Here is a 13,214-nt window from a genome sequence, read left to right on the forward strand (position 1 = left end):
TCCAGGTTCAAGATTGATTTCAGGGCTACACTTATCTCCCCGTCACGACAAGGCCACTGTGCATCTCTGTGCTCTGTGAACTAGCTGCCACATCCCCCACTGGACTGCAGTGCTTGGCATCGGACAGGAATGACATGCTCTGCTCTCTGTTTGTTGTTGTCTTGTTTTGGTGCTATTGTGGAGGAAAGTGTACCAGGCTCTCTCATTAGCCATCTTGCTGACATCACTTTCTTAATCCTTCCATGACTACTTTTAAGAACAGTTATGGAGAACTTTTTTTTTTAAGTAGAGCACTTCAATACCAGAAATTATTTCCTTGACTCCTCTAGAAGTGTTCCCTCTCCCATGCTCTCAATTCCCTCTCCTCCCTCCTCTCCCCTCCCCTCCCCTTCCCTTCCCTCCCCTCCTCTCCCTTCCTTCCCCTCCCCTCCCCTTCCCTTCTTCTCTTTTTTCTTTTCTCTTTTTCTCTTCCCTCTGCCCCAGCCCCCACCACCCCAGGCTCTGATCTTCAAGGAGATGTGACTCAAAGAAGACACTGGTGAGAGATTGGAGGGTGAGAGTCCCAGAGAGAAGTCAAGGCACCCTCATCACTGTTTTGCCTGCCACCAAGTCGACTAGTAATTATATCCCCATTATGGGTCCAGCTCTTACCTGAGCACCTGCCATCCAGAATATAATAACACCATTGCCTCACTTCCTTCACCCCCAGAGTAGGAGAGGCTTCCTACTACTGCTAACTTGGGGGGTGTCTTATTCCTGTAGGAGAAAATGCAGTCATGACCTGGTGGCCAGCCTACCTGGCACACCACGCTTCTAAATAAGCAGTGTGGCACACCATGCTGTGAGTACTCCCAGTAGTCAGAACACTGAATTCTGAAGTAGTGTGAGTAGTAGCCAGTAGCTGGCCTGCTGATGAGTGTGCACTCTTCACGTCTCCTTTTATGTGCTAAGAGACCCTGGTGGTATGAATGCTCACTGTCCAGTCTGAGGTAACGTGCTAACCAATCACAGTCCACAGGCTTCCACTCTATAAGTAGTGTTCACATATGATAAAGCAGACACTGTTCCCTGAAACTGTCTCCAGTGGTTCCTCTCTGCACCCTTTACTGACCCACAGGCATTTCAGTCTTAGGAAGGGAGGATGCCCTGGTAATGACATATTCCTTTTGTCTTTTTAATTCTTCAGTCACTGTTGACCAGTTTTTCCTAATTTGACCCTACCTTAAAGATCTAGGGTGGTTACTCACCCACTGCTTAGATTTTGCTGTAGTATGAGAGTACTTTTGCATGGGAGATTCCTTATTATCCTCAGGGAGAAGATTGTCTTGACACGGGATAAAGGCTGCTTCCTATGAGAAATCACAAAGACACATGCTATTTGTCAAACTAAATGATTTAAAGGAGAATGTCAAAGAAACTGAATAAAGAAAGGATCCCTGAATCTCTGTCTCTTAGAGTAGAGCTGGGGCAAGTCAGGCTATGGGGAAAGTGTGGAAGAGTAGCTCAGAAAACAGTCCACATGGGATCCAGATCATGGAGGATCAGAGACTTGGACTAGGAAATTTTAGGGGGTAAAATCTTTGTCCAGGATCTCCATGTAAAGTTACCCTTTAAATTATTTTCAGTCCAACTAACAATACATATGCATAGCTTTGCCATTCTTGTGCGTATCTTGGAAAATCTTCAAAGCTTGAAAACACTTTCAGACGATTTGATGTGGTGGCATTTTCAAATTCACTTAACATGTTTAAGCTTGCTGGTCCATAAGCTGGAACCTCATGGGAAATTACCCTGTCATTCATTGTAAACAAGCCTTGTCTTTTCCAGTGTTACTCACCGACGGCTGATTGAAAGCTGTGCAAAGAATATTAGTCAAAAAGCTAGTGAGCTATTCCATAATTTTTCGGTGAATAAGGACACAAGATGGCCAGTATAATAAATAGCTCTTTCTGAGCCAGGGTGTCACTTGTCCTTTGGGGCAGGGTGGGCTTGAAACAAGTTAGGAGATGGAAGGTAGAGTATGACACTGGTTACTCCGGAATGGATTATTTGTGGCTAATTATATGGGGTTGGGAGGTTGTGCTCAAGTCAAATGCTATAGGATCAGCATGATTTTCTGTTCTGTATTTGCTCTCTTGACCTGGTAGATGGAGAAAGCATTAAGTTTGCTCACGGATCTGAGTTAGTCCTCTGGTAGCCGTTCACTAGAGAACAAAGAACAAGACCTCGTGTGTTTTACTTTCTCAACCATATGTTAGGAAGAATAATGCACTCTCTATTACTAGATTACGAGGAAGATTTAGGTATGAGTACTCAGAACTGCATGACAATTGAAGCTTGTGTCTTGCACAAACATCTACTAGCTGCCCTAATGTATGTGAGCCACTGTGCTTGGGCAGGTTATAAAATATTCCTGGGAGAGAGATCGTGGACATGTAACTATGCTTCTTGATGGGAACGCTGTGACAAGAGAGAGTCATGCCATTTCCTTCCTTGTTTACATTTTACTTTTCACTTTCTGATTGCCACTCCTAAAGTTCTGGCACCTGGCCCCGAGAGTATTTGTATTCCTGACACACATTCCCCACATGACGCCTTCGGCTCTGTGCCAAAGGTGGAAGTTGAAATCAGTAAATGCTTCCTTTATTTGCGTTATAACTAAGTTTTATTTCCTTCCTTCCCTTACATCCGGGAACCCTCATAATGTATACATTGCATTAAGTGTACATGAAATAACGAGTCATTACTTGCAAAATGCATTTCCCCCTCCTTGGGGCCTTATTAGCCATCGGTAATCTTAAAATTGCCTCTCCTAAGCAGGACTCATCAGGTATTCCTTGACCCCATTCTTTTATGGGACCTGGTATTGAACACTTTGCTAAAATTCATAGAAAACCTGCTTAAAGGGAGGAAGTCCCCTGCACCCTTCTAGCTGCCCTTTCCTACAGCCAGTGCCAACAAATGCCAAAAACTGACCAGAAGTCACATTATTTACTCTGGGAATAATAGTCGTTTGCAATTTACCCTTCTTGTGACACCCAGCCCCAGTAATAGTAGGCTTGATGCCCTGCATGCTAATTACTTTGTTACTTTAAAGTTGCATTAGCCACAGGAGTCCTGTGCTCCCAAATACACACACATTCTCAGGAAGGACTAACAACTAAAACTATCTTTTTACCTATCCCTGAATAAAATGCTATATATCACTTTCTGTGTTTTGTTCTGTTTGTTTGTTTTTGTTTCCTGTGAGTCTTTCATCCATCTAGACCTTGCCACCCTATTTTCTCAAAGGGAACTCTTACTTCCTTGAGTTGAAGAGTACTTTAAGATCTTTATTTTAATTCAGATGTGAGGGATATTGAAGTCTGATCTCCTTTTACTAAATTCAGGCAAAATACTACAACAGTTATAACCTACACTGTTCATTTTATTAAGCACTTTCAACTATAACTGCCCAAAACAAATATGAATAATGAAACTCCAAATATCAAAGTTTATTTTGGAGTTTGAATGTAGGTAATGAAGACTCTCTCAGCAGTCAAAGCAAAAGAAATAGCACTGGAGATCACAATGAACTATTTAATTTAAGCAGAGTTTTGTCAAGCAGGTCATAGCTGAGTGGAAGCAGTGAATTCCACAAGTGGAACCATGCTTGCCCCATGACAAGTCAGCTCAGACTGGCATAACTAATACCATGGGACAAGTAGTTTTAGCCACAGACATTCACTCTTCACAGTTCCAGAGCCTGGAGGCCAAGGTCAAGATGCTAGCTGATTTAATTATTGCAAGGAATCAGTTCTTGACTGCCAACTCACAGCCTTCTTGCATGGGCTTTCATTTATGGAAGAACATGGACAGAGAGCAAGCTCTTCTGAGTCTGACCTTGTGAGAGTCCTAACTGAGCATGGGACTGACTTTGTGACTTCACCCAGTCCTAATTACCTTCCAAAGGTCCCATGTGCAAATGCCATCACTTTGCTTTCCAACCCTACTCCATGGACGTGGGGTAACACAGTTCAGCCCATAGCACCTTAATAAAACAGAAGACACCAGTGCTGTAGATATCACTCTGTATGCTATGAATGTGTTGCTCTGACTGGTTAATAAATGAAGTGCTAATTGGCCAGTAGCCAGGGAGGAAGTATAGGCGGGCCAAAGAGAGAGGAGAATTCTGGGAACAGGAAGGCTGAGTGAGGAGACACTGCCAGTTACCACCATGAGAAGCAAGATGTAAAGATACTGGTAAGCCACGAGCCATGTGGCAAGGTACAGATTTATAGAAATGGGTTAATTTAAGATGTAAGATCTAGCTGGCAAGAAGCCTGAGCCATTAGGCCATACAGTTTTAATTAATATAAGCCTCTGTGTGTTTATTTGGGTCTGAGCAGCTGTGGGCCTGGGTGGGACTGGAGAAAACTCCAGCTACACACCAGCCTCAGTCAAAAGAGAAAGTGGTTACTCCAAAGAGAGAGACCTGAGGGGGGAAAAGTCCTAATTTTATTTTTAATACCAGCCATTTAGTGCTAAGGTCTGTTCCTCTATGAAGTCAGTAGTTTTTGAGAACATTATGGCTACTCATATTCAGTTATACATCTAAATCTTCCATGCCAATTGCCTAAGAGTGCAGGAAAAATTAAAATCAGTTTTTAGATTGCTTTTGTCAGTATTCTTGAAGTATTAGCATGCCTGCTGGTTTCAGTCAATCATTTGAAATATCTACTTAGGTGGAATGGTTTGTTTTCAGAACCTTGATAAATCTCATGCATTAGCAGACATTTAATAAATATTTTCTAGGGTCAGTCAATGGGATACCATTTTCAAAGAATATTTTTCTTTAATTGAATTATGCAAGAACTAACAAAATTTAATGTTGATATTTTAGCCATGGAGAACAATCTACTAGGCTCTTTGCTACCCAGAGCCAAGGTTGAAGAAAATTCATTACAGTCCTTTGTTATCCAAAATTTGGTGTGTGACAAGGTTTATTGCCCTTTAATTAAAAAAATACTAAAAGGGTTTACATTTCCAAAGAAGGAAGGACTTCAGTTTGACCACAATTCTTGCACCTTGGCAGGGACCAGTGATTTCCCAATGTGTGCCCTTTTATTCTCAGCTCCTACTCTTCCTATTAATAGCCATTTGCTTGTGATTGCAGTAGCCAGGTTTTCCTTGTGCCTGTGTACTTGCCAAGCAATCAGCATCCATCTCTGCAATAAGGCCTGCATTGCAAAAGGTCTAGGCTGCTTGAAATCAGTTGGCTCCAATTCCCTTTATCAATCCCTACAGTAGTCATAGCCCTGCCAATGGGACCATAATAATTAAAATTATTTGGCAAAGCCTGCTTCCTCTGGGTGGTATTTAGAAAGGAACAATGTGGGAGCTGATGAAGTCCTGATTGAATGTGTATTGTTGACATGGACACGGCCATATCAAGGACTCCAATGCCTAAGACCCATGTGAATGGCAAGGCCTTCCCCTGGTTAGGCTTGGGGAATTGACAAAGCCTTCCTGTAATCTAAGTTCCAGTGTTGATGGTGTGTACAGAAACTATCAACCACAGCTTCCTCTTCTATGCTGATTATACTCTGGGACTGTTTCTCTACAGAGACCTCCTACCAAGGTTGGCTAAGCCTGCCTCCTTGTTCAGCTGACCCCAGTAAACCTACTCCTTATTCAGCTGTATATAATAAACTCACTCCTTGATTTAGACATTTAAAATAAATTGAGGTTCCTTGTTGCTGCTGTAGTTGGTGCATTTCCATTAGAACACATGGCCCACCAGATCCCAGCTTTACTGTATATAGACCCTGTCTTTATTCCTTCATTGCCTCGTTAGGTTTCCAGGACCAATCCATACAAGATGCAGCCAAGCCATGCAGTATGAGACCAAGCCATGCAGTGTGAGACCAAGCCATGCAGTGTGAGACCAAGCCATGCAGTATGAGACCAAGCCATGCAGTATGAGACCAAGCCATGCAGTGTGAGACCAAGCCATGCATTGTGAGACCAAGCCATGCAGTGTGAGACCAAGCCATGCCTTGTGAGACCAAGCCATGCAGTGTGAGACCAAGCCATGCAGTGTGAGACCAAGCCATGCAGTGTGAGACCAAGCCATGCAGTGTGAGACCAAGCCATGCAGTATGCAACCAAGCCATGCAATTTGAGATTAAGTCATGCAGTATACCTCAGAACAGTGAGCTTATATCTTTCTGATTCTCTTTTTGTATATGCCTCCATGTCTGAGAAACCCTGACTTGGCTGATATGGGCCTTCTTTAGGTATGTTAAGATCTTTGAGGTCTTGTCTCCACTGGCTGGCAGTAGTGCCTAGTTATGTTAAAGTAACAGTGCAGACTGTGGTTATGAGCCATTGTATCCTGTTTTTAGGTGATGCCTTGGTACAGTCCTAGTCCTTTATGTCTGTGTTCTTGAAGGGTCTGCTTCTATCCAGGAATCCCAAGTCACCACGTGCTGGTAACTTCATGTACATGGGGTTATACTTCATACATCAATTCTGTTGGGGAATCCTAGTACTACGTCTAAAATACAGGTCTCAATTTCACCGACTTCTCTAGCCTGTCACTCTATCACAAAACCCCAGTTTTATCCACTCCAGCACTATAGTAGTAATTAGTATTTCCCACCCGCCCCTAGATATAAAAACAAAGCCATTAATAGAGAATAGTCTTTTTTTTTTAGAGACAGTTTTCAGAGGTAACAAAATCAGAGGATACTCAATTCCTCATAGGTGTTGTATTTTCATATAACCTAAGTGTATTCTCCCTTATATTTTAAATAGCCTCTTTTATAATGCCTAATAGGATATTAGTTCTCTATAACTACTTGAAATAATGCATTGTTTAGGAAATAATGCCAAGGAAAGGCTGTTGGTCTTTAATATAATGCATTTTTTCCAAATACTTTTGATGTGTGGTTGGTTGAGATAGTAGACTTGGGACCTATTTAAGGCCAACAGTGTATGTAGTTCAGGTCCATAGCTGTAATGGTTAAGGATGAGAGTCAAATAATGAACCACAGGGGAGATACAGGATGTTAGACATTAAATGTTTAATAATTTCATCAACATGCTTATCAGTGGTTTGCTGGCCTGCACCAGGAAACCACTGGTTTGGCTCTTGTTAAGCAAGAAAGGCACTGGAGAACATTCAAATGCTCACACATTGCTTTTTGTTGCTGTCTTATTGGCTTTGGCAGAAGTGGAACCACGGCCAGGCTGACTGGGACAGCTGCTCAACCCTTGAATATACTTCCGGTTGACGCCATAGTTACCAGGTCTTTCTGTGTTGTCCGGAAGTAGATAACCCCAGTGGACTTCATCTCCGAATGGGCAATATCAATTTGTATTGCTGCTGTTGGGCTATTGTTTATATGTAAATGATTCTCCTGTTTTAACCTAGATAGCTGCTGCTCATAAAAATGTCCTGACTAAGCCAGGCAGAGGTGGCACATGTCTTTAATCCCAGCACTTGGGAGGCAGAGGTAGGCGGATTGCTGTGAGTTCAAGGCCAGCCTGGTCTACAGAGCGAGATCCAGGACAGGCACCAAAACTGCACAGAGAAACACTATCTCGAAAAAAAAAAACAAAACCAAAAAAAAAAAAAAAAAAAAAAAAGAATGTCCTGGCCAGGTAGTGGTAGCACAAGCCTTTAACCCCAGGAGGCAGAGGCAACTTAAACTCTATGAGTTCGAAGCCAGCCTGGTCTGCAGAGTAGGTTCCAGGACAGCCAGGGCTGTTATGCAGAGAAACCCTGTCTCCAAAAACAAAAGAAGAAGAAGAAGAGGAAGAGGAAGAGGAAAGTAAATGTGAAGTACTTTATATCCAAAGTAGATATTCCTCTCTAGGTAGCTCTGGCTGGCCTAGAGAGAACTATCTATGTAGACCAGGCTGACCTCCAACTCATAGAGATCCACCTATCTCTGCCTCCCCAGTGAATGGTGAGATTAAAGGCCTATGCTACCATGCCCAGCCCTAGGTGGATATTTTAAAGCTCATGCTGGGACCTAGATATTGAATAAAATATAGAAAGTCCATGCTCAGTTGGCACATAATTTGTTTCTTTAAAAAAAACTAGTTCTGGTGGCTATTGCAACACTGTGAGGTGGACATCTGAACAGAGCGCCTAGCCTGCTGGGTGCTGTTCCAGTTCTGTATTCCAGTCGCTGGACTCCATTTCCTGTTCTTTTCCTCCCATTTTCAATCCCATTTTTCATTTTTTTCTTCCAGCTTACTGGATGTTGGATTATTAACACAGAGTTTCTCGTAGTTCAGCTCAGTCCCAGGAAGTTGTTCAGAGAACATGCTGCAGTAAACCCAACATGGAGTCACCCCTGACCTGCAGTGTTATCATGTCTGACTCACTTCCAGAAGAGAGAACCACCTCCTGTGACCTCTTCCCCTGTATTTCAGGCCATAAATAGGTGCTAGGGCCCTGCCAAGTTGGGTTGCTGTGGCTCGTAAGGGACTGTCAGTTCCTTACAAATACTGCACAGCTGCAAGGTTCCTATGCCACCCAAGGTGACTCATCACATCTGCTTCTCTTAAAAGGGGAATACGAGCAGTGTCACCTCTTGGCTGTCTATCATGATAATGCAATTATGAGCTTTCTCTTTGCTGGCTGCTCAGAGAAGTCCTCGGTAACCAAACAGGACATCTGGAGAACCTAATGCTAGCTTACCTAACCAAGACAAGAGGCAGTTAGAGTGGAATTTCTGAATAGTTTTATTATATTTGATTTCATTTATTTACTTATTTATAGGGGAAGAGAAATAGGGTCTTACAATGTGATTCTGGCTACCTTGGAACTCAGAGATCTTCCTCTCAGATGCTAGGATTAAAGGCATATGCCATCATGCTCAGTTACTTAATTTTATACACACACACACACACACACACACACACACACACACACACACACACACGGGAGTGGGGGCGAGACAGAGACAGAGACAGACACAGAGAGGGGCAAGTTATTTTAATGAATTGCTCACATCATTATGGAGCCTTGCAAAGCCAAATTTCTGCAGGGCAGACTGAGAATTAGCTCAGGCAATCATTTCAAGTGCAGTGTGGAAGCAGAATTCCTTTGTGAGAGATCTCAGCCTCTGATCTTAACACCTTTCATGGATTCTGAAAGACTCACCCATGGACCTATCTACCCACAGACCCACCCAAGGACCCTCCCAGCCCACAGACCCACTCATATTATGGAGAATAATCTGTTTTCCTGGTTATAAAATATACCAGCTATGAGCGTTAAATATATCTACAAAATACCGTGACCCCTTTATTTAGGCTAGTCTAAATAAACCACTGGCCACTGTAGGTTAGGCAAAGCTGACACAGAGAACTGTCTCACTAATGTATCTGAAAGAAGCAATCTGAATCCTTTGTCATGTCAGAGGAGAACAATTCCAGTGAAGGTAACTAGTCACCACCAAAGCCCTCCAGGTTCTTGGTTCATCTTGTGATGAACCGAGATGATGAAATATCCTTCACAGTCTCAGGGGTTTGAACACTTGGTCCCAAATTAGTATACTGTTTAGAATGTAAGGCCTTGCTGGTGGAAATATATCACTAGGGATGAGGAGAAATAGGAGTTGAGAATACATAGCCTGATCTTATTTCCAATTGACTCTACTTCATGCTTGCCGTAGAAGATGAAACCTTTCAGCTTTCTGCTCCCGCTGACCACCTACCACCTGCTGCCACGCCACCCTCCACGATGGACTCAGCCCTCTGGAACTGTAAACCCAAATAAACTCTTCCTTCTATAATTTTCTTTGATTATGGTATTTTTTAGCACAGCAACAGAAACAGCATATAGAATAGGTAACAACTCTTCTGTGGTCCCCTGTTGGGAATGGGGATCTCGGGGTTACATTGTTACTACTCCTGCTTTAATTTTGATGAAGCTATTGGGGTACAGCTTCCCAGATTAACAGTTAATAGCCGTGCTAGATGCCAATCACTAATGACCTCCATTAATGTCCCTCATAACCTCTCACTTGGCCCCCTGACATGACATGCCTCCCACTCTTATTCTCAGCTCCCCAAAGTCACCTATTCTGGCCACTTGGTTGTAACAAACATGACAGAAACTTAGATCAGCTTCATGATTCTGTTCAGGTGGCCTTCTAGAAGACTATGAGTGGCGTATGGGTTACAGCAGAATCATCTCAACTGTAGGAAGGCTAGACTAGTTGCCTTCAGCCTACTTACCAGCTGATTACAGATACATGAATAAGCAAAGCTCCGATTAATCAGGACAAAGAAGCATCTGCAGAATCACTCAGGGGACTACAGACTTTGGAAAAACTATAATAAATGACTATCATGTAAGCCACTAAGGACAGGTAAGTTGCTCTACAACACAGCTAACAGTTGCAACCATCGTGACAAACAATGACCAGAAGAACAGACAGCTGAGATTGATGTCTGTGATTGATGGATGTCAGTGAGTTTTGTAGAAACTCTAAAATGCAAATTTGTGGAATTTGGAAAAGAAAAATAAAGGGAGTGTTTCCACAGTTAGGGGTCTGGGAAATGTGAAGTCAAAACTCAGTTTAGCTAGCCTTTTTGTTACAGGATGTCAAAGCCTTTAAAATGATCGATGGTAAATCTTCCAAAGGAAGGGCTGATAAGCAATGTTTCCCAATCTTGTGTGGCCACAGAACCTTCTCTGTCTCCCACCCTGTGTTGAGAATCACGTAATATGTCATAGAATATACTTTTGGAATAACTGAAGATGAATTGTTTTTCATCCTGCTTCAGGCGTCTCAGAGGGTTGAAGTATGCACACTCTTGAACAAAACAGGCCAAGAGATTAGAATTTAACAAAGGGCCAAGGAAGATTCTGTCAGCAAAGAGACAATCCCAAAACAGATGTGGCAGCTTTGTGATGTGACCCAAAGCCCGGGGCTGAGAGCGCTCACGAGATCACCACATGTCACTACCAGGTCTCCATAGGCTCAAGACCATGTCATAATAATAATAAAAAAACAAAAAGCATTTAGTCTAACTCCAAATGACCCTATAGTGTTTCACAGTCCTAACACTGTTTAAATGTTCAAAACATTACATTGTCTTACAATTTCTCCACCAAAGAAATTACTCTATTACTTTTAAAGTTAGCCTTGGGTAAGCTCTTGGGACAAGGGCAGTGGCCAGATTCTTTATAAAAATATCACAAGAATGACCTCTAGCCCAGTTGCTGTTGAATTCCTTGCTACCTATGAAATCTGGATCTTTCCCCATTGCATTGCTCTAGACTACTGTCATCCAGACTCCTGTTAGACCAGTCCTTCATGGCACTCAACTGCTTTTCTAGTTCTAAGTACCAAAGTCTTCCACATTCCTCCAAACAACGTGGTCATGTTCTTCACAACAGCCCACCCTCAGTATCAATTTCTGTTGCTTTGATAAAATGTCATGACCACGGCAACGTACAGAATGAAGAGTTCATTTAGACTTCAGTTCCAAAGAGATAGGTATCCATCACGGCGGCCAGAGCAAGAAGCTGAGCACGATCATATCTTCAACCAAACACATGAGGCAGAGACAGAACTGGAAGTAGAGTGAAGCATGTACTCTCAAAGCTCTTCTCCAGTGTCATCATTTCTCCAGCAAGGCCACACTACCTAACACCCCTGTCTTAATTAGGATTTCTATTGCTGTGAAGAGACGACATGATCAGGGCAAGTCTTATAAAGAAAACATTTAATTGGGGTGGCCTACAGGTCAGTGGTTTAGTCCATTATCATCATGGTGCGACAGGGTAGCTTGCAGGCAGACATGGTGCTGGAGAAAGAGCTGAGAGTTCTATATCTTGACTTGCAGGCAGCAGGAAGTGGTTTGAGACACTGGATGTGGCTTGAGCATATATGAGACCTCAAAACCCACCCCCATAGTGACACACTTCCTCCAACAAGGACATACCTACTCCAACAAAGCCATACCTCCTAATAGTGCCACTCCCCATGAGTTTACGGACATCAATTACATTCAGACAACCACAGTCCCTAAACAGCACCTCCAGTTCGGGACCAAGTATTCAAATACATGAGCTTGTGGGGCACATTTTTCATTCAAACCACCATATCCATAATCTGAAAAACTCACTCGGAGTTACTGATGATGACCCAGACTAAAAGCTCTGGTTTTAGAATTTTTATTATTGTTAAAATATTCTCATTGCTATGGCAAAGTAACTGATGAAGGTAGGATGTAACACAGATTGCTAAACGGTCTTATTAAATAAAAAATCTGGTAGCCAGCTATTGGGGTAAATTCTGAAAGATCAGAGAAGCAGAACAAGCCACAGCTAACCTCACCTTTCCAACTTCTCAGCCAATCCTGTTTCCTCAAACTGGAAGCCTCTGAGTCCTTATTCGAATGGATCTCAGCTGAACTGCTTCTAAAAAGCCTAAAAGTTTAAAAGCCTCTAGTTCCTGATCCTCAAGCCTTATATACCTTTCTGCTTCCTGGCATCACTTCCTGGAATTAAAGGTGTGTGTCTTTCCCAAGCAAGACATGAGATCTCAAGTGCTGGGATTAAAAGTGTGTGTCACCATGCCTCGCTGTTTCCAGTGTGGCCTTGAACTCAGAGATCCAGATGGATCTCTGCCTCTGGAATGGTAGGATTCAAGGCATGTGCTACCACTGCCTAACCTCTATGTTTAATATACTAGCTGTTCGTTCTATGAACCCCAGATAAGTTTGTTGGGGTGCACAATATGTCAACCACAGTAGGAGGTCTGCTATTGAAACCACATGATAGTCTAGCCTGATAGAAGAATGTGAGAGGCACATTGGGTAGAGCTGCACCATTACAACCCATATGAAGTAGCAATGGAATAATTCTATGCTTGGGGGTCACCACAACATGAGGAAGCATTAGGAAGGCTGAGAACCACTGATCTAAAATGAAGAAATTGTCCCTCCGTCCTGTGATCTTCCAGTCTGTAGCAAATAAGACCTATATGTGATAAGGTAGATAGTGGCAGGTCAGTCTGCTTTTAATACTATGACTCTTTCCTGGCTCAAACTCTTTCCTGCCTACGCCTATAACTAGAAGGTTTCTTCTAACAGTGACTGACACAAGTTATTCTATGAGTGTCATGTCCTCGGTCAAGGAGAGAGCTATGAAAGCGGGGCTTAGGCAGGCAATGCTAATATAATTGGACTCAGAAGAGGCT

At 42.8% G+C, this 13,214-nt stretch overlaps 1 long non-coding RNA gene across 2 annotated transcripts in view; it reads left to right on the forward strand.

The window, feature by feature from the left end:
- The window catches only part of LOC128094895 (uncharacterized), a 45,922-nt gene extending 36,128 nt beyond the window's left edge, over positions 1-9,794 (forward strand). For both annotated transcript variants that reach the window (XR_008213103.1, XR_008213104.1), the window contains exon 3: positions 5,837-9,794. This is a non-coding gene — a long non-coding RNA (uncharacterized LOC128094895). The remainder of the gene's footprint in view (positions 1-5,836) is intronic.
- The last annotated feature ends 3,420 nt before the right edge of the window (positions 9,795-13,214 follow it).

The sequence above is a fragment of the Peromyscus californicus genome, unplaced genomic scaffold (genome assembly GCF_007827085.1).
Source record: "Peromyscus californicus insignis strain IS unplaced genomic scaffold, ASM782708v3 Scaffold_4__1_contigs__length_199733344, whole genome shotgun sequence".
NCBI lineage: Eukaryota > Metazoa > Chordata > Mammalia > Rodentia > Cricetidae > Peromyscus > Peromyscus californicus.